We start from the raw sequence: 22,255 nt of genomic DNA, 5'->3' as shown, positions 1-22,255 counted from the left end.
GCATTCCATCCGCAGGTCCTTGTGTTCCACCACACTGCGTTTCAGGATCCTGCCAACCAGACGAGATCAGTATCGCTGGATGTGGTGAGTGTGGGTGTGCGATCCGATAGGTGATTGTGTGAGCGATCTGATGTGTGCGGGTGTGAGATCTGATGTGTGCAGGTGTGAGATCTGATGTGTGGGTGTGCAATCACTGCAGGTCCTCTGCTCGGCGTCTGGTGAGTGTAATTGTGGGGTGTCCGCTGTCTATAATGAAGTGTCCTGTAGTATTCTTTAACTTTTTTAGCTTCATGGACACTTCATAATTGAACCGTGACTAGGGCTTATTTTTGGGGTAGGAGTTATATTTAAGCCTTGCTCCGAAAATGCTGAAAATCTCTGCTCGGGCTTATTTTTGGGGAGGTCTTATTTTTGGAAAACACGGTAGTAGCCAAAACAACACAAGACCTTATTATGTCATCGGCCAGCATAATAAGCTGACAGACCTCATTTAGGGATTATCCCATGAAGAACAGGCTAAACATTAGAAATGCTGCATTTCCATATTTACCATCCATAGTGGTGGGAAAATGGGCATATTTAAAAGGATAGTCCCATCTTCAAGATCCTATCCTGATATGCAGTAGTTATAATAATAATATTAGAAAGTACCTCCAATTAGAAATGTAGTATAGTTCTGATTAGCTACCTCATGTGCAGGACATTACAGTAACCTAGGTATCCATGGATACGTCCACAAGCAACTAACTGTCACTATATGCGTGGTCGTAACTATGGATACCTAGGCTACTGTAAAGCTCTGCACATGAGGTAAGAGACATGACTATATAAGTAGAACTATACTACATTTCTAATTTGAGATATTTGCTAATATTATTATTACATCTCCTACAGATTGGGATAGGATCTTGGAGATGGGAATACTCCTTTAAGTTTTGACCCTGACATTCCTGAAAATGCCCCCTACCTGCCCAGGATTGCCAGCTTTTAGGGTAAAGTGTACAAAAACTCTGCCTCCTTTTAGCCTTTGGCAGCCATATTTGCTGTGACTGTATCTAAAAATTCGGGACAGTTGGCAAGTATATGTTACATGACGACTATTGTAATGAATGGCGGTTTTCTTACTACAAAGATGTGCCATTTCGGCCATAGTGGGAATAGGCCTTGTGTAGGACCCCATGGGGCTTTAGGGTACTCATCACCGGGCCAGTGGTTTCTTGGGGTTGCTGTGACTAGCCTAACCCGGCTCCGTCGGCTACATGAAATGACAAACAAACAGGTGTCCAGTGTAAATGGGGATGGAAGGAGAGCGACGGGTCCCTGGGAAGCATGTCGCCGGTTGCAATGGCGACTAGGTCTCGGCCTCCTCCGCCGCAGACCCTTCCTGTGACTTTTCCTCCCCCAGGAGCGGTGTTGGATGGGAATGGGGGATGCTTCTTATCGCCACCCATGGTGTGCGGCCAGGAATTAGCCGCCGCTGCAGAGTCTCTCAGGGGCAGGTGTTGGGTGCAGCCAGGGTGATATCGCTCCCCACAGGCGGAGCGGGACCCCGGGAGATTGGTGAGAACGGGACGGCAGTCCACGGGGGTGCCGTAGCGTAGGGCGGCGGCATTTACTCACAGATTCACCGGGTGTGGGTTCCAGATGCTTTTATTCTCTGGTTGAGATAGTATCGTGCCCCAGGTGCTGGTCCTCGCCATCAGAGACTCCGGTCGATCCCAGGTAGGTAAGAGGTCCGGTCTGGTCTGGTAATCAGTGGCCTTTCTCCTCCATGCACAACTCTATACTTGGTGGGTCCCCGTGGCCTGAAACGTCTTGGGATCCCCTCCTGCTCACTCTCTCTCACTCTTTGTCTTGGCCCGTATGGTAGGCAGCCTGAACCTCTCTATGGGCTGGACCTCTGTCCCCGTTCCCGAGTTCCCTCTTTGCTGCTATGCCCCAGACACTAACATTGGTGAGGTCCTTGATGGTCCCCTCACCGGGCAGATTTTTACCAGGTGAGCTTGAAGCGTCTTCCTGAACTAGGGCTCTGTACCCCGCCTGTGCTCAGTCTCGTGAGTACTCACACCATACTCTCCCTGACGACTGTACTCCTTTTACCTATGATTACTGGTACCGGTCTGGCTGGCTCCCCTCTGCAGGAGACTCCTGCAGAGGTCAGTGCAGTGTTACATCCTAGACGGTTCTTTTCTGCCTGGCAGCAAGCGCTGAGGGAGCTGCTCTACAGCGTGTCCGCTCTGTCTCTGTCTGACTGGAACTGACTCTACTTCCTGTCTGCTTTGTAACTTACTCCTACTCCTGCCCCCCACCTTTGCAAGGATCCAGATCGTTGTTATGGTGACCTGGAGTTCCCCCAGTGCCTGTGTCTGCTAGAAACTGGCTGAGTCACTTCCTGACTGTGTTTAGATGAGCTATGTGAGGTATGTGTAAACTTACTGGGAAGGATATAATGATATACCCTGTAGTGACCAGTCTCAGGGGCACTACATTTGCAGAAGTGCTCATTTTTCTATTTTATAAAAGGGATCCCCTTATAATATCCAAATCATTTAATATACCGGGCGTGGCCATGCTCTACTGCTGAGAGGACACTTGAGGGAGCACTCCATGCATCTTATACCTAAATCCTGGTTACACCCCTTCTGAAACTTTCCCCCAGTGAACCTGGTGGGGGGTGCGAGCGGACCATGAGGGCAGCGGAGCAGATCTTTCACCTGGAGCAGAAGGAGACAGGAGAAGGGACGTTCCGGCGTGCTGAGGGAGCCGTGGCCATCTTGCACCTGCAGAGTGTAAAGGCTGCAGCGTTGTGAGGAGAGAGAGTGGTGCTGGTATGGTGAATGACCCGTCTGGGTTCTAGTGCCTTCTGCCTCATCCCTTCTCCCCTGCAGAAGCTATATTCCGGAGCAGGCGGCGGTGAGTGAAAGGGAGAAAGAGGGGACTCTTGAAAATCACCCCAGATCGTGGAGGGAGGTGAGGGAAGGAAGATGAGGCCCCCCTGAAGCACAGGGAAGGCCATTCAAAATGGCACCAAAGGTAGTGGAGTGGCGGGAAAAGCTGGCAGAGCTGCAGCGCAGCAAAACAAGGCTGCAGCTCGCTTGGCAGTTTGTTAGGCACACCTCCCCAGGGACAGGAGGGGGTGGCCAGAAGAGTGTGGGGTCGCCACAAGCCAAGTAGCAGAGGCAAAGGGAGGGTACCCGACAGCTGCAGGGGAAGACAGATACCATGGCAAGGAGTGATGAGGACCTGTGAGGTAAATCCGGAGATATGACGATAAATCATGATATTCAAGTTATGTCAGGAAGCCCTCTCCTGGTGTCACCCCCCCTTTCCTTCACACAACTCCTTCAATCAGAAAATTTACCACAGGGATAAACGGTTTGTTTAGCAGATAGGTGTCAAAGGAACTGGTCTGTGTTCCACTTACACCTCCAACAGCCATCTCCTCTGATATGGAGATTAGATGACTTGGGAACAATGGACGCAGGATGACCCCCTGTCGTTACCCTGTAACAAGAGTTGTATCTCATTATAAGGCTATGGAACTATCCAGACAGAACGACTCCAGTAAAAAATGGTTCATATCTCGCAAGCCATATTTCCGATAAATATGGCAACCATAAAAATGGTGTCTCCGCATGCGGACGATGCTGGCACACCCTTTTTATGGGAGCAGGACCTGGGGAAATACCCCAGGCGTGATATCAGCCAATGGGGAACTAGTAGACAAGTCATGAGTCCTCTCGTTCTGTAGCTAAATTCATAACTGTCACAATGAGAGCGTTGGCGTCCGCCTACGACGCTCCCAGGCAAAGTTATGGCCCATATTCCATGTTGTGGATATTGTCCATAACTCCAGCCAGGGGTGGAGCAGTGCTCCCTCTGAGGTCACTAAGGTAGGAGGGGACCTGGATTTGCCCAGGTTGATAACCCTACTTCGGCCATTTTCCAGTGTTCTTTCGCCGGGGGTCACGTGTAGGAAACATCTGTGGGAAAGATCCTAGAAACCTGGTCTACAGCGCCCCCCTGTGGCCAGACGCACAAGGTAACTGCTGGAACTGTGTATGCCTGTTTGTAAACCATGCTTTATCTGTAACTGTACTCTGACCTATGTATATTCTGTAGATTCCCTATTGTATATATTGTAGTTTCTAGTGTGCTTTAGGCTGATTAAATTATATAATTAATCTTGGGCTGTTCTGTTATCTCGATCTTGAATCCCACGTCTGTGTGTTCGGCTAATAGTTACCGTGAAGCGGTTGGTGGCAGCGAGTTGTGCCAAGGATTATTGTGGGGAGGCCAGTGAGATTCGGGGAGGTTTTATATATTCCGCCCGCGGAGGTCGGGGGAATATATACCCTACTCTCACCGGGGACCCTTCAATAATCGGCATAAGTAGTATAGCGGCCTCCTTGCTTATTGTCGGGCAATTCCATAGTTGGCCTGACTATAAGAGGGGCGCTAGAGAGCGCGTCACGTGCTCTGTCTGTCGGTCGGGAGGTATAAAGGAGGGGTGACCCCCACTTGTTACCCCCCGATTGTGACGTACTGGTAGCCAGCGCGGGGGATTTCTGAGTGACCCCCCCGGTGGTTCGTGACATATTGGTGGCAAGCGGTGGGATCGAGATAATAGTGTGTGTGAGTGTGAGACCCATACTCCCAGACACTAAAGACTGCCTGCAGCAGCTGTGGCTGCTGGGGTCTTCAGACTAGCTCAACACTAGAGTGTCAGAGTGCAGATACTGTAAGGTGTGTGGGTGCATCAGGTGTCAGTTCTGTGTCAGTGACCAAAAGTCTGCAAGAATGGCTGATGGCACCAGGAGCAGAGCTATGCAACTGGCCAATGCTAAAGCAGGAGCCGAAGAGAGGGAGGACGGTGCTGTGGACAGTAATGAGGAGGTTGCCCACGAGTCCTCCAGGAGCTCGACGCCAGAAAACCGTTCTGCAGAGGACAGCGCACAACCTGGCAATTATGGACAAGATGAGGAGCAGCTCACCCAAGGGTCCTCAACGAGCCAGATGCCAGCCCTCCGCTCTGCAATGGACAGTGAATCACCAGGCTCCGCAGCGGGCCGCAGATCACCACGTGCCATTCCACCGAGCCTGGGAGGCTCGGATAGCCTTCTTCAAATGGCTATGGCCCTTCTCCAGGCTGGAGACCAGGAGGGCTACAAGGAACTCCTGGCAGAGCGCAGGGCAGAGCGGCAGGCAGCGCGTGAAGAGCGCCAGGCAGAGCGTGAGGCTGCGGAGCGACGGCAACAGGCAGACCGTGACCACCAGCTGCAGCTAGCTCAGCTCCGGCCCTCATCAGCCACACGTGACCTTCAAGACACCAAACTTCCAAAGGTCCGTGTTGAGGACTTCCCAGTGCTGGAGAAGGATGGAGACTTGGACTCTTTCCTGACTGCTTTTGAACGGACTTGCTTGCAGCACCATCTGGACAAGGACCAGTGGGCCAAATACCTGACCCCCCGTTTAAGGGGTAAGGCCCTGGATATCCTTGGGGACTTGCCTACTGAGGCAGATCAGGGCTACGACACCATCAAGCGGGCCCTGATCCAACAGTACAACCTCACTCCAGAGTCCTACCGCAAGAAGTTCCGGAGCCTACAGAAGGGACCAAAGGACTCCTGGGCTGACCACCGGCGGGCACTTGCCCGAGCTGCCGACCACTGGACCCAAGGCCTGCAGCTTTCCACCGGACCGGAGATCCTGGACTTGTTCATCACGGAGCAACTCTTGTGGAACTGCCCTGAGGATCTCCGCCAGTTCATCCGAGACCAGAAGCCAAAGGGGTCCACGGCTACAGCTGCCCTGGCCGATGACTACACCAACAATCGGGCTCCTGAGGCCAGGAGAGCAGCCACCAGCAGCACCTGGAGAGGGGGTAAGATGAATTCTGCGACTGCCCCACCTGCCCCTAGACTGCAGGGGGTGTCCCCCTCAACTCCCCTCTCCAGGCCCGTGGCAGAGCCAAGACGGTGCCACCAGTGCAACCTACCTGGACACTTCAAGGCCATGTGCCCTCAGCGTCCCAAGGCCCCGGCTCCGTCCCCGTCCCAAGGGCCGCCCAAGGTGTATTGTGTGGGTGGGGGTGGTGGTAGGTCCCTGGACAGCTTCCAACCTGTCACCGTCGGCCGGTCTGTGACCATAGGACTGCGAGACAGCGCCTCGGAGGTGACTCTGGTGCGGCCTGAGATGGTGTCCCCCCAAGACCTGATACCTGGAAAAACCCTCGCTGTCTCCGGGATTGGAGGCATTGACCCGGCGCTGCCTGTTGCTGGCATTTATGTGGACTGGGGCGCAGGGCGAGGGGTGAGGGAGGTGGGGGTAACTGATCGGATCCCCGCAAACGTGCTACTTGGGACAGATTTGGGGCAGATAACCTCCCAGTTTGGGCCCCCCCCAAGGGCTGAACCTTCAGCCAGTACTGACGTGCCTCCGGACAATGTTGATGTGTTATCTATGAATGATGTAATGGAGGAGGGAGTGAACTCTGATTTTTCTGCTTGCATAGACACCATAGACACACACTCAGCTGCAGCTGTGACAGGGGAGGGGGTCAGAGAAAGGTGTGACAATGCCTCTACAAGTGATCAGCCAGTGAGCTGGGATCTGTTGCCCTCTGCAGGGATAAGCAGAGAGCAGGGTGCTGCAGGGGGAGGACCAGTGTGTGGGGTGGGGGCTACCACAGCAAATGTGGGGTCCCCAGAGATTTCACAGCGGGGTTCTGTTGCTGCAGGGGGGGAACAGGCAGGTGAGATTGGGGCCGGTCCCGGAGCGGAAGTGCTCCCAGGTAAGATCTCGGTGCAGGGTTCCCCCACAACCGGGGTGTCAGGAAGCCAGGTAGGTCTGCCTGAACCGGCGACTTGGTCAGGAACGGAGGAGGAGCAGGCACGACCCACGGTCGCAGCAGCTGTGGCCGCTGTCACCCGCAGTGGGAGTGCTGGAAGCCAAGGGGCCTCCCGGAGGTCCGATAGCTCTTCCCCTTCTGACCAAGTGGCAGCCGAGTCAGGTGGAGGCCAGGACACAGGTCCCGGGGTACTGACCGAAGATGTGACAGTCTCGTCGATTCTGGCCACATCTAGTCAGGGGTTTCAGGCAGCGTTAGAAGCTGACGACAGCCTGAAAGCTCTAAAGGAGCAGGCGGCACAGCCTCCCTCGGACTCGGACCCGGAGCGAGTGGTCTGGGACCAAGGACGGCTGTACCGGGTCACGGTCCAGCAGGGTTCACCGGAGGCGTGGCCCAGGGACCGACAGTTGGTGGTACCCTATCCGTTCCGGACGGAGTTGTTGCGGATCGCCCATGAGATTCCGATGGCCGGACACCTAGGGATCGCTAAGACCAAGGCCAGGTTAAACCAGCATTTCTACTGGCCAAAAATGGGGGCCGATGTGGTTGCCTACTGCCGTTCGTGTGAAACCTGTCAGAGAGTGGGGAAGGCGGGGCCACACCCCAAAGCCCCACTGGTATCTCTGCCAATCATCGATGAGCCTTTCAGGAGGGTGGCTGTGGATCTGGTCGGCCCGCTGGCCATCCCCAGCAGCTCCGGGAAACGCTTCATACTAACGGTAGTGGACTATGCCACCCGGTACCCAGAAGCAGTGGCCTTGTCGTCCATTCGGGCTGACAAGGTGGCCACCGCCTTGCTGGAGATTTTCTCCCGAGTGGGTTTCCCCCAGGAAATGCTCACTGACCGGGGGACCCAATTCATGTCCCAGCTGATGGAGGCCCTCTGTAAGCAAGTCCAGGTGCGACATCTGGTGGCCAGCCCGTACCATCCACAGACTAATGGCCTGTGCGAGCGGTTTAATGGCACCTTAAAGCAGATGCTTAAGATGTTGGTCGACTCCCATGGGCGTGACTGGGAGCGGTATCTCCCACACCTGTTATTTGCTTACCGGGAGGTTCCACAGGCCTCAACAGGATTCTCACCGTTTGAGCTCCTGTACGGGCGACGTGTGCGGGGCCCCCTGGCTCTGGTGAAAGAGGCTTGGGAAGGGGATTTGGCCACCCCTGGAGTGTCGGTTATCGAGTATGTCGTGCGCTTCCGGGACAAAATGCAGGCCTTGACGCAACTGGTACACGACAATATGGCTCAAGCCCAGGCCGATCAGAAGCGTTGGTACGACCAGAACGCTTGTGAGAGGACCTACCAAGTGGGTCAAAAGGTGTGGGTACTGGTCCCCGTACCACAGGACAAGCTTCAGGCAGCCTGGGAAGGCCCATACCTCGTGTACCAGCAGCTCAACCCTGTGACGTACCTGGTCACCCTGGACCCTGCCCGTGGAAGGCGGAAGCCCTTCCATGTGAACATGATGAAGGCACATCATGAGCGGGAGGCATGTGCGCTCCCCGTGTGCAACCTGCCCGAGGAGGGAGAAGCGGAAACCCTCTTGGATATGCTAGCCCAGGTTAGGGCAGGCGGATCCATTGAGGATGTGGAGGTTGGCCACCAGCTCTTGGAGGACCAACGGTCCCAGCTGTGGGCCACCCTACACCCCTTCCGGGGGTTGTTTACCAACCAGCCCGGAAGGACTGACTTGGCTGTCCATCACGTGGACACTGGGGATCATCCCCCGATCCGGCGTTCAGCATATCGGGTTTCCCTGGAGGTGCAGCAACACATGCGCCAGGAGATTGACGAGATGCTGAAGCTGGGGGTGATCCAGGCATCCAACAGCGCTTGGGCCTCGCCTGTAGTTCTCGTCCCTAAGAAGGACCGAACCACTCGGTTCTGCGTGGACTACAGGGGGCTCAATGCTGTCACAGTCGCCGATGCGTACCCAATGCCACGCATCGATGACCTGCTCGATCAGTTGGCCGGGGCTCAGTACCTGACCATCATGGATCTGAGCCGGGGATATTGGCAGATCTCCCTGACTCGCAAGGCCAGGGAACGCTCTGCCTTTATTACCCCATTTGGACTGTACGAGTCCACGGTGATGCCATTCGGGATGAGGAATGCCCCTGCCACTTTCCAGCGGATGGTCAACACCCTGCTCAAGGGACTTGAAGGGTACGCGGCCGCGTACCTGGATGACATTGCCATCTTCAGTCCCACCTGGGAAGATCACCTAGAGCATCTAGCACAGGTGCTCAGGCGGATCCACCAGGCAGGTTTGACCATCAAGCTGGGAAAGTGTCAGCTGGCCATGAGCGAGGTCCAGTACCTCGGTCACCGGGTAGGCGGGAGAACACTGAAGCCCGAGCCTGAGAAAGTGGAGGCCATCGCGTCCTGGCCCACCCCCAGGACCAAGAAGCAGGTGATGTCCTTCTTGGGGACCGCTGGGTACTATAGGAGGTTTGTTCCATGCTATAGTAGCCTGGCAAAGCCCTTGACGGACCTCACCAAGAAGAAGCTGCCCTCTGCAGTCGATTGGACAATGGACTGCGAGACAGCCTTCCGGGCCCTAAAGGACGCCCTGTCCAGCCCGCCCGTGCTACAGGCAGCCGACTTCACGCGGCCGTTTGTAGTACAGACCGACGCCAGTGACTTCGGCCTCGGTGCGGTGCTCAGCCAGGTGGACTCTGCGAGCCAAGAGCACCCAGTCTTGTACCTGAGCAGGAAGCTGTTGCCAAGGGAAGTGGCCTATTCCACGATGGAAAAGGAGTGCCTGGCCATAGTGTGGGCCCTGCAGCGTCTGCAACCCTATCTATACGGGCGCCACTTCATCGTGGAGACGGACCACAATCCCCTCAGCTGGTTACACACTGTCTCCGGGACGAATGGCAGGTTGTTGCGATGGAGCCTTGCGCTCCAGCAATACAACTTCACCATTCGACACAAATGGGGCCGTGACCACGGTAACGCAGACGGGCTGTCCCGACAAGGAGAGGTCGCGGACGGGCGCACGGGGGAACACCGGAGTGTGCTGCCCCCTAGCGCCCTCAAAAGGGGGGAGGTGTGAGGTAAATCCGGAGATATGACGATAAATCATGATATTCAAGTTATGTCAGGAAGCCCTCTCCTGGTGTCACCCCCCCTTTCCTTCACACAACTCCTTCAATCAGAAAATTTACCACAGGGATAAACGGTTTGTTTAGCAGATAGGTGTCAAAGGAACTGGTCTGTGTTCCACTTACACCTCCAACAGCCATCTCCTCTGATATGGAGATTAGATGACTTGGGAACAATGGACGCAGGATGACCCCCTGCCGTCACCCTGTAACAAGAGTTGTATCTCATTATAAGGCTATGGAACTATCCAGACAGAACGACTCCAGTAAAAAATGGTTCATATCTCGCAAGCCATATTTCCGATAAATATGGCAACCATAAAAATGGTGTCTCCGCATGCGGACGATGCTGGCACACCCTTTTTATGGGAGCAGGACCTGGGGAAATACCCCAGGCGTGATATCAGCCAATGGGGAACTAGTAGACAAGTCATGAGTCCTCTCGTTCTGTAGCTAAATTCATAACTGTCACAATGAGAGCGTTGGCGTCCGCCTACGACGCTCCCAGGCAAAGTTATGGCCCATATTCCATGTTGTGGATATTGTCCATAACTCCAGCCAGGGGTGGAGCAGTGCTCCCTCTGAGGTCACTAAGGTAGGAGGGGACCTGGATTTGCCCAGGTTGATAACCCTACTTCGGCCATTTTCCAGTGTTCTTTCGCCGGGGGTCACGTGTAGGAAACATCTGTGGGAAAGATCCTAGAAACCTGGTCTACAGCGCCCCCCTGTGGCCAGACGCACAAGGTAACTGCTGGAACTGTGTATGCCTGTTTGTAAACCATGCTTTATCTGTAACTGTACTCTGACCTATGTATATTCTGTAGATTCCCTATTGTATATATTGTAGTTTCTAGTGTGCTTTAGGCTGATTAAATTATATAATTAATCTTGGGCTGTTCTGTTATCTCGATCTTGAATCCCACGTCTGTGTGTTCGGCTAATAGTTACCGTGAAGCAGTTGGTGGCAGCGAGTTGTGCCAAGGATTATTGTGGGGAGGCCAGTGAGATTCGGGGAGGTTTTATATATTCCGCCCGCGGAGGTCGGGGGAATATATACCCTACTCTCACCGGGGACCCTTCAATAATCGGCATAAGTAGTATAGCGGCCTCCTTGCTTATTGTCGGGCAATTCCATAGTTGGCCTGACTATAAGAGGGGCGCTAGAGAGCGCGTCACGTGCTCTGTCTGTCGGTCGGGAGGTATAAAGGAGGGGTGACCCCCACTTGTTACCCCCCGATTGTGACGTACTGGTAGCCAGCGCGGGGGATTTCTGAGTGACCCCCCCGGTGGTTCGTGACATGACCCATCCTGGCCATCCCTCTCACCCCTAGCAGAGGGGTTACAGCAGTCACCCCTACAGTCAGAACCGTTGGCTCAAAGACCTCAGAGACAGGAGATCTCCCAACAAGATCTAGATGGGATTGACCCACAGCTGCAGATTTCTGGTCAAAGTGGGGAGCCATCACAGTCGCAACATTAGGTGGGGCCCATGTCTCAAACAGCCTGTCAGGATATACCATCACAGCGTCCTGCATCTTAGTATAGACAGCATACTCTGGTGGATGTCATGGCTATTGGAGTCTGCAGCAATTCCCTTAATTCCACATATGAAATAGGCTGCATCAAACAGGAACTTTCTAGTGTGCAATATGATATGAGACAGCAGCGGTACAAAACTACGGCTGTGGTAGAAAGAGTGAGTTAAATGGATGACGTTCTGTGGCCAATGAGGAAGGATGTGCAGGTGCATGGCAGGGTTATGGACACCATCCGGGCAAAACAGGATGATTTGGAAAACTGCATGTGTAGAAATAATATCCGTATGGTGGGGGGGTACCGAACAGGGTGGAGGGCACCAAATCTGCAGAATTTTTTGTGGACTGGATTATTAAGACTTTTGGCAAAGATGTGCTGACGCCGCTATTTACCATTGAACATGCCCACAGGGCTCCTACCAGACCACTGCCACTGAAGATCCCGCTACATATGGTACTCATGAAAATCCTGCATTACAAAGACAGGGACATAATTCTGAGCGCAGCACGAATTATTCCCAATTTATCTGTGGATGGACAGAAAGTGTCGCTTTTCCCTGACTACTCGGCGGAAATTCAGCTGCAGATCACTTATTCTATGCTCTATCCTGCCTGTAAGACTCTGAGTTTTGGCAATGAATCTACACACTTCTTTTAATCTTCCAAAGACGCCCTCAGCTGGTTGGACTAAAATGAGAAAACCATCTGGGATATGGGAGTGCAACAAGGACCGCCTACTGCCTAAAACTGGTTCAGGATCAACCTCCTGCTTGGTTTTATTCTTTTTGTCCCCCGTTGTTTTTCTTTTTTTATCTTGCCTGAATTACTTCCCTGTTTATGGTAAAGGTTGCTCCTCTGAGACTCTGTTGTCTGAGATGGACATTCTGTGGCTGGGTGTGTTGTGGACTGCCTCTCATGGTTGAGACGGTTGTACAGGTGTGGTTGTTCCCTATATATTCCTGTATATACTGCATAGTTATGAAATCTGTGTTTTCAGAGACTTCTGCTGGTTCATAGGCTGCTTGCTTTGCTTGCTTGTATCTCCCTCCCACCCACTTTCACTCCCCCATCCCCCAACCCTTTATTTTCTTCTTTCTTTCCCCTCTTTCTTCTCTGTTCCTGTTCTATTACCTTATTATAGGAGAAATGTGATGTGTTAAGAGGTATCAGACCCAGGGGGTGGGGTAACAAGGGCTGTGTTATAATGACATTGAGAACGCACTGTCCACAGCAGTGAGAGGAGCTCGTCCTAGAAGTAGGACGGTATTTGGCTGGCATATGCGCCCACGGGGAAGTGACATCAGAACATTGACGGTGGTAGTAGGCTTGAATCTCTACTGGTGAGGAATGTATTTTGTGAGACCCCACGGTCAACTAGGTAGTGGTTATTTTTGTTAAGTTAGTTAAGTTAGTGGGGAGGGGGTAGAAGGGTATGGTTTTCACATAAAAAAGTACAGTCAGGAGGTAGTTGGGGAAGGGAAAAATATTTATCAAGGCATTTGTGGTTTGAGAAATCTGACGAGGTATGTGGTAGATTCCGACTGATAGATTTGCCCAATGTAACTGAATGGTGGACAGCGTGACGATGCAGTCTTGGAACGTTACAGAGATCAATGACTGGGTGAAACGTAAAGCGGTGCTGGATTATGTGAAATATTTCCCATCATCAATAGTATGACTGCAAGAAACCCACCTGACTAAAGATAGGACCTACTTGTTGAAAGCGGCGTGGATTGGTCAAAGTTTCCATGCCACTTATTTGAACTATGTCAGAGGGTTTAGCCTGCTCATACAACGAAATGTACTTCTTCTTTGTCAGTCAATCAATGAAGAAGGAAGGTATACCTGTCTTTCAGCACAGTTGGCTGAGCAGTGTACATTCCCCCTCAATACTTGGGAAAGTTCTACAGGAAACTCTTCAATTTGCAGCGCAGACACCTTCACTACCATTTGTGCTCCAGGAGGATTTTAATAATACGATAGATGAAGACTTGAACAGACTGCAACAGAAGGGAGGGGGAAAGGGAAGGGGACTGATTCCGTTTGGAAGGCTTTGGTTGAACTGCTAGATTTATAGAGAATCCGCAATCCCGGTGTGAGGGTCTACTCTTGCTTTTCCACCTCTTTCAGTTCACTGTCAAGGATTCATCGGGCCCTGGGGAACACACAAATGGTGAGGAAAGTGAGTCTGGTAGAATATTTACGGCGTAATATTTCAGATCATGCCCCACTCTGTCTACTGGTATAGTTGGGGGTAAGGGAGTGAGGTGCCCCAAAGCCCTGGAGATTTAACCCGTTTTGGCTCTTTATATTCTTTAAGAACAGTAAGGTCCCTAAATTGCTTGAGGAATTCTTGCACACTAACAAGGGATCATCTTCGACGGCCATTGACTGCGATAGTAATGTTCTTAATCCTTCGGATGGGACTAGAGCTACTTTGGAGCATGCGCAGGGACAGTTAGCTCAGCAAATGTTAATGAAAGCTAGTGATAGGTTATTCTTTAAAAAACAGAACTACTCTGAGGAGGGGAAAAAGGCGGGTCGTCTTCTGGCAGTAGTCTCAAGGGCCCAAAAGGGGGTATGCTTTGTCTCAGAAATAAAGAAGATAGATGATCGTCTGACGCAGTCAAAGAAAGAGGTATTAGGGGTGCTTCACACATAGCGAGATCGCTACCGAAATCGCTGCTACGTCATGGTTTTTGTGACGCAGCAGTGACCTCATTAGCGATCTCACTGTGTGTGACACTGAGCAGCGATCTGGCCCCTGCTGTGAGATTGCTGCTCGTTACACACAGCCCTGGTTCGTTTTTTTTATTGTTGCTCTCCCACTGTGACGTACAGATCGCTGTGTGTGACAGCGAGAGTGCGACGAAATGAAGCGAGCAGAGAGCAGGAGCCGGCGTCTAGCAGCTGCGGTAAACTGTAAACAGGGTAAACATCGGGTAACCAAGGTGGTTACCCGATATTTACCTTCGTTACCAGCCTCCGCCGCTCTCACGCTGCCAGTGCCGGCTCCCTGCTCTCTGCACTTGTAGCTGCAGTACACATCAGGTAATTAACCCGATGTGTACTGTAGCTAGGAGTGCAGGAAGCCAGCGCTAAGCAGTGTGAGCTGCTCTCTGCACATGTAGCTGCAGTACACATCGGGTTAATTAACCCGATGTGTACTGTAGCTAGGAGAGCAGGAAGCCAGCGCTAAGCAGTGTGCGCGGCTCCCTGCTCTCTGCACATGTAGCTGCAGTACACATCGGGTTAATTAACCAAATGTGTACTGTAGCTATGAGAGCAGGGAGCCAGCGCTAAGCAGTGTTTGCGGCTCCCTGCTCTCTGCACATGTAGCGACGTTATGATCGCTGCTGCTTCTGCTGTGTTTGACAGCTAAGGCTAAGTTCACATTTCCGTTGATTTGTATCAGTCACATGCGTCGCTTGACGCATGTGACTGATGCGCTGTTCAACGCTGTACAACGGATGACAAAGAACAGAATTCTTTGTCGGATTCCGTTGTGTGCGGGGGGCGGAGTTCTGGGGCGGAGCCGAGCGGGGGGCGGGGCCAGGCGCTGAGGATGTCAGTGGAAGTGCTGCGGTCTGCATGGCTGGGGACAGGTGAGTGTATGTGTGAGTGAGTGAGTGTGTGTATGTGCATGTATGTATGTATGTATGTATGTGTGTGCACATGCAAAGTGCGGGAGGGGGCGGAGCCGAGCGGGGGGCGGGGCCAGGCGCTGAGGATGTCAGTAGAAGTGCTGCGGTCTGCATGGCTGGGGACAGGTGAGTGTATGTGTGAGTGAGTGTGTGTATGTGCATGTATGTATGTATGTATGTGTGTGTGTGCACATGCAAAGTGCGGGAGGGGGCGGAGCCGAGCAGGGGGCGGGGCCAGACGAGGGTGTCAGTGCATGGCTGGGGACAGGTGTGTGTGTGTGTGTGTGTGTGTACATACATGTGCGGAGTGCGGGAGGGGGCGGGGCCGAGCGGGGAAGTGTCGGCCTCCCTGCACACGTAACCAGCCTAAATATCGGGTAACAGCAAAGCACCCGATATTTACCTTGGTTACCCGATATTTACCTTGGTTACGGGCCTACACCGCTTAGCGCTGGCTCCTTGCACCGTAACCAGGGTAAATATCGGGTAACCAACCAAAGCTGGTGACGTGTGCAGGGAGCCAGAGAGCATGCGCAGCGAAATCCGACGGATCTCGCTGCTCAAAAAACGTTACATGCTGCGTTCCTCCCGCCCGGCGGTCAGTCGTTCCACGACTGATCAGTCGGGCGGAGGGTGCAACGCAGCATCATCAGTCACAATCCGCTGCTCATACAAGTCTATGGGAGCAGCGGAATCCGCTAAACGGATTCCGCTGTTTACAAGAGCAGCGGATTGTGACTGATAGATTTTAGCGGAAATGTGAACTTAGCCTACGTAGCGATCATAACAGCGACTTACAAGGTCGCTGCTACGTCACAGAAAATGGTGACGTAACAGCGACGTCATTGTCGCTGTCGCTATGTGTGAACCCAGCCTTAATGGTGTATCGGGAATTTTTGGAGAGCTTTATAGCTCTAAAGTATCCCTGTCTGGGGAGGACGTACAAGCCTTCTTGATGCGAGGAAATATACCAACTCTCTTGTGTGAAAAATCCAAGGCTTTAGATCCTCCATTTAGCTTCGAAGAACTAGAACAAGCTCTCTCAACAATGCCTAATAATAAATCTCCGGGCATGGATGGTCTGCCGGCAGAGGTCTTTAACTCCTATAGTAATATTCTATTGCTCCAGCTGCCAGAAGTTGTTAACGCAGCACTGGAGGATGGGAAGCTTCCACCTTCCATAAATGAAGCTGTTATTGTGATCATTCCTGAACAGGATAAAGCCCCAGTCTTCTGGAATACTATTGCCAATATCTCTGCTACCAATCAATGTTAAAATTCTGGCAAAGGTGTTGGCTAACCAGTTATCTGGGGTTTGTACATTACTTATTCATCCTGATCGAACAGGTTTTATGCCAAATAAGTCCACGGCTATAAATATTCGGAAGCTCTATTTAAATCTGCAGTTACCTTTGGCAGAAGGTCAGTTTAAGGCGGTGGTTTTCTTAGACGTCACTAAAGCGTTCAATAGCGTTGAATGGGAGTATCTGTGGACTGTGCTCGCTAACATGGATTTTGGTGAGAAGTTAATTTCTTGGGTGAAATTATTGTATGTGGAACCGAGGGCCAGGGTAAAGGTCAATTGTCTGCTATCAGAGGGATTTTCACTGGCTAGAGGGACGAGGCAGGGATGCCCTTTGTCCCCGTTGTTGTTTGTCATTGATATTGAGCACTTGGCTGCGGCATTGAGATCATCAAGGTGTCTGAAAGGCTCATGGTAACCTGACAGAAAAGGTTGCATTCTACGCAGATTATATGTTACTGTTCTTGGACAAGTGACCAAACTCACTGAGGGAAGTGTGTCGCCCTGGGCAAGCCAGGGGACACAGATAACAACACCACTACACCCCACACTCCAGGTAGGCACACCTGCTAACCAGAAATCCTTGTTGCCTCCCTCCAGGAGTCTGTGATGCACACCAGGGGGTGGGCCAGGCGGTTGGCTCCGCCCACCAAGGAGCTCACAACTCTGGAGGCAGGAAGTTACCAGGCAGAAAGCTCAGGGACATGAAGGAGTGAGGAGCAGATTAGCCCAGGCAGGGCTTGAGTAAAGAAGCAGTTTAGCTCAGGAGGAGTTGGAGTGAACAGTAGAGTAGCCCAGGCAGGGGCTAGAGGAAACAACCAGAAGTGAAAGTGAAGGAAAGGAAAGTGGAAAAGGAGGAAAGCAAGAAGTGGTGACAGAGCAGAGAGAAGGAGAAGCCTGAGAGCCCAGCTGTGTGTAGGGCTAGAACAGCAAGGTCAGCGACGGCGGTGACTGTCCGGAGGGGGACCGTTTGGAAGTTCCTGGAAGGACCCCGTTGGCTGTGTGCCCGGTGGTCTGGAGCAGTGTTCCGAAGGACAGTCAGCACCAGGGCAGGGGCCTCTCGGACCCCGGCAAGGCTAGGAGTCGCCCAATTTGCCGAATCCGTCAGTGAAGGGGACGCAGATCCCCCAGCAACAAAGTCCCGATTGACGGCAACAGCCCGACCATTACCGGGGAGACACCGCCACCGCCAAGGCACCAGTTTCCCCAGGGCCAGCGCCTGCGGGCAAAGTGTAGAGCTCCTCCGGCCCAGATTGCAGTCGGGGAGCGGGTAACCGGAGGGAATCCACCGCTACCATCAGTCAAACAGGTGCAAGGAAGAGAGACGTCACCGTCACCTACCGGGAGTGCAGGTGCAACCGTCTGTGGGACCGTCCTACCAGCCGTTGGTTTACCGTACAAACTGTGTCCGTGTCTCAGGCTGAGTGAGTACCACAGTGCCGCAAGGCACAGCGCTGCCCCCGCGTCCCTGCACCCTCCAGGCCCTACACTTCACATCTCTTCACCGGGCCCCGGGATCACCAACCCCTACCCACGGAGGGGCAACACAACACCTGGCTGCTCCCATCACCATCCCCGGGACCCTCACACTGAGCAGCGGTGGTGCCATCACCACAACCGTGGGTGGCGTCACGAACTATAATCCCAACAAACACCCCCCTTTTCACTCACGGGCGAGGAGTGTCGCTCGAGACACCCCGGGATCCGGCCCGCAGCTCGAGCCACCAGGAGCAACTGCCGGACCCGAGCAGAAGGGGTGAGCGCGGTGTGCTGACACCCTCCTCCCCGCCCGCGACAACTTGGCGTCACGAACAGGATCTTACCGCTCTGCCGTCTGGTAGAGGTGCGCCTTGTTACCGCCGGAGGTATCCGGCAGAAAAATTTCAGAAGTCGCCATCTTTGGCGCGAAAAGTTCCCGCTCGAGCGTCTTCTCGAGCAGTAGAGGCGCGAAGGCCAAAACCCCGCCCCGAGAGAGGAGGGGCCGGAAAGAGCTAAGGGGGACGCGATGGCGGCTGGCCGCATGTAGCTGCGGCTATACAAGCAGGGACGCCAGGACTCTGCAAACATCCCGTTCCTGGAAACAAACGAACCAGCCGTCATGTGGATGCCATCCCGAAACACCGTGGCCCCCGCACCGGGAACCGCAGCGTGGGTGGAGATCCGGACCGCGCAGCTCCATCTAAGGCTGCAGGTCAAAATGCAGCTCCTCCTGGAGGAGTGGGAGACCGACATGGCGGACGTTTTGGCAGCCGTGCGGAGACGCGAGGAGGAAGCGGAGGAAGGGAGGGTGAGTGACCCACGCCCCTATGTCCTGGAGGGACCGGTCGCTGCGGCTGAGGGACCCGGTCCAAGCCCTCTCCCCCCGTTGCCTCCTTCGCCACCCGTCTCGGAGGCCGTGACCCCGCCACTAGGCCCGCTGCCACCGCAACCGGTAGCGATACCCAGCCCATCCGCCCCAGCGGACCGACCTGTAGCCGGAGCCCGAAGCAAACCGGAGGCATTGCCATGGAAGGCCCCGAAGATTGCGCCAGAGACAGTCCCCGAGCAGTTCCCCGAGCCGGAGCCATACTGGGACAGGGAGCCGACCAAGCTGGGCCTGGAGATCGCGGAGAGGGAGCGTAGGAAAGCCGAGCTGGTGGCCCGAGTCATACGGGAAAAGGAGAACCTGCGGCAAGCGACCTTCCGTGTCCGGGGCCCGTTCTACGAGGGGCAGGTGAGGCGATTCGATATCCGCCGGGGCTACGGGTTCATATACGAACCGAGCCTGGAGGCCGAAGTATTTGTAGCCCGGCGGGATGTGCATGCTCACCTGCCCGAAGAGCATCCTGGCCGCAATCTTATCCCGGGAGACATGGTGCGGTACACCCGGCACTGCGGAGAGAGGGGGTGGTTTGTCCTGGATGTAAAGCTGAGGGGCAGCCCGGAGGGCAAGATGAGCTCTGCACCCCCTCCCTCGGATGAAGCAGCAGCAGGACCGGAGTAGGGCAATGGAGGCCCGCAGCACCGTCCCCGTAGGGACCAGCGCTTTGTTTGTTTAAAAGTTTGAAAGTTTTGCCAAAGATAATGAAAATGATTACCCGAGAAGTTACCTGTATTATTTTGTTGATTTGCAACCGGCTGGAGCCGGTACCGTTGTCCCCGTGGGGACCGTTTAAAGTTATGCATGGGAACTAGCCATGGACAAGCCCGTGAACTCTGCAGGGTAACCACAAACGTTAGTGGCTTGTAAATATGTTGGGTACCGTTACCGTTTCCGCAATGCCGCCTCCGGAGAGGCAGGTTGGAGGGAGGGCCCTGAGCAGAGCAGGCCAGGGCCCAGCCACCAAAGGGACCGGTGGCTACCCTCTGGAGGGAAGGACAGATCCCGCTCGGGTGACTTGTACTGTGGGTCAAGGTGTGCTGCCTGGGTTTTAGGGGCAGCATCAGGGCCAGGTTGCTTGGGTGGGAGAGAGCGGAAACCGTGACCGTACACCGTTGAAACGTTAAAAGAAAATGTGCCTCCCGTCTTGGGAAGAGTTGATTGAAAAAATGCTTATGTTATGTTTAACCCTGTTATCCCCTTTTTACAGAAAAATAAAACCGGTGTAGGACGGCAGCCCGCGGACGGTCTGCATTTTGCTAAGGGGGAATGTGTCGCCCTGGGCAAGCCAGGGGACACAGATAACAACACCACTACACCCCACACTCCAGGTAGGCACACCTGCTAACCAGAAATCCTTGTTGCCTCCCTCCAGGAGTCTGTGATGCACACCAGGGGGTGGGCCAGGCGGTTGGCTCCGCCCACCAAGGAGCTCACAACTCTGGAGGCAGGAAGTTACCAGGCAGAAAGCTCAGGGACATGAAGGAGTGAGGAGCAGATTAGCCCAGGCAGGGCTTGAGTAAAGAAGCAGTTTAGCTCAGGAGGAGCTTGAGTGAACAGTAGAGTAGCCCAGGCAGGGGCTAGAGGAAACAACCAGAAGTGAAAGTGAAGGAAAGGAAAGTGGAAAAGGAGGAAAGCAAGAAGTGGTGACAGAGCAGAGAGAAGGAGAAGCCTGAGAGCCCAGCTGTGTGTAGGGCTAGAACAGCAAGGTCAGCGACGGCGGTGACTGTCCGGAGGGGGACCGTTTGGAAGTTCCTGGAAGGACCCCGTTGGCTGTGTGCCCGGTGGTCTGGAGCAGTGTTCCGAAGGACAGTCAGCACCAAGGCAGGGGCCTCTCGGACCCCGGCAAGGCTAGGAGTCGCCCAATTTGCCGAATCCGTCAGTGAAAGGGACGCAGATCCCCCAGCAACAAAGTCCCGATTGACGGCAACAGCCCGACCATTACCGGGGAGACACCGCCACCGCCAAGGCACCAGTTTCCCCAGGGCCAGCGCCTGCGGGCAAAGTGTAGAGCTCCTCCGGCCCAGATTGCAGTCGGGGAGCGGGTAACCGGAGGGAATCCACCGCTACCATCAGTCAAACAGGTGCAAGGAAGAGAGACGCCACCGTCACCTACCGGGAGTGCAGGTGCAACCGTCTGTGGGACCGTCCTACCAGCCGTTGGTTTACCGTACAAACTGTGTCCGTGTCTCAGGCTGAGTGAGTACCACAGTGCCGCAAGGCACAGCGCTGCCCCCGCGTCCCTGCGCCCTCCAGGCCCTACACTTCACATCTCTTCACCGGGCCCCGGGATCACCAACCCCTACCCACGGAGGGGCAACACAACACCTGGCTGCTCCCATCACCATCCCCGGGACCCTCACACTGAGCAGCGGTGGTGCCATCACCACAACCGTGGGTGGCGTCACGAACTATAATCCCAACAAACACCCCCCTTTTCACTCACGGGCGAGGAGTGTCGCTCGAGACACCCCGGGATCCGGCCCGCAGCTCGAGCCACCAGGAGCAACTGCCGGACCCGAGCAGAAGGGGTGAGCGCGGTGTGCTGACACCCTCCTCCCCGCCCGCGACAGAAGCAATTTAAGTGATTGATTCTTTTGGTGAGCTGTCAGGACTGACAATCAATTGGGATAAGTCCTCCCTGATGACATTGGGGCCTGTCCTTGCTGCTCCAGAGGGTCTTGTTGAGCAGTTGAAGCCAGCTTCCTCATTCAAATATTTGAGTATCTGGATCTGTGTGAAGGTGACGGACTTTGAAAAACGGAATTTTACACCACTCGTTAACAAGTTCCAGCAAAAGACTAAACCTTGGTGTAAACTCCCACTGTCAGTAATTGTGAGGACTAACAATAAAAATGATCCTTATGCCGCAGGCCTTATATGTCCTGCACTATGCGTCGATATGGTTGCCTCAGCGGATATTGCATAAGATCAATAGCATCTTTAGAGAGTTGATATGGAAAAGGGGTATAACTCGGATAAAATTGCAGACATTACAAAAACCTAAATCCAATGAAGTACTGGCAGTCCCTGACCTATTTCTATATTGCCGGGCCACATAGTTACTTCACTTCAAGAACTGGGAGAGGGAGACTTTGTCCTCATCAGTGGCAATGCTACGACATGCACTGGGAAGATGAGACCTAGCTGCTGAAGTGGATTCAGGGGGGTTTGTAAGAGCCTTTACCCTTCCGTCCCATACAAACAGGGAGATGGGAAAACCATGGGAGGTGAAGGAAATACTGAATGTGGGAGTGGTCACTAAGTACTCACGTATTTGGGAGAACTTAAACCTCTATGAGCTTAATAAATTGCAAGGGTTTGACCTGTGGCAACAGAAGGGACTTAATAAGATACAGCAACTGTTTGATGGGGGGATAATCAAGACATTTAAAGTACTTAGGGGAGAATTTGGTATTCCAAATAGCAGGTTTTTCCAGTAATTGCAACTTAGGC

General features: G+C 53.6%; 1 protein-coding gene across 1 annotated transcript in view; it reads left to right on the top strand.

Annotated features, from left to right (window-relative positions):
- The window catches only part of LOC142301587 (carboxypeptidase A1-like), a 50,715-nt gene that overhangs the window by 25,509 nt on the left and 2,951 nt on the right, over positions 1-22,255 (top strand). The gene's annotated exons all lie outside the window — the stretch shown is intronic.

Source organism: Anomaloglossus baeobatrachus, chromosome 4 (assembly GCF_048569485.1).
Source record: "Anomaloglossus baeobatrachus isolate aAnoBae1 chromosome 4, aAnoBae1.hap1, whole genome shotgun sequence".
Taxonomy (NCBI): Eukaryota; Metazoa; Chordata; class Amphibia; order Anura; family Aromobatidae; genus Anomaloglossus; species Anomaloglossus baeobatrachus.
This window is presented reverse-complemented; position numbering and strand designations above follow the sequence as displayed.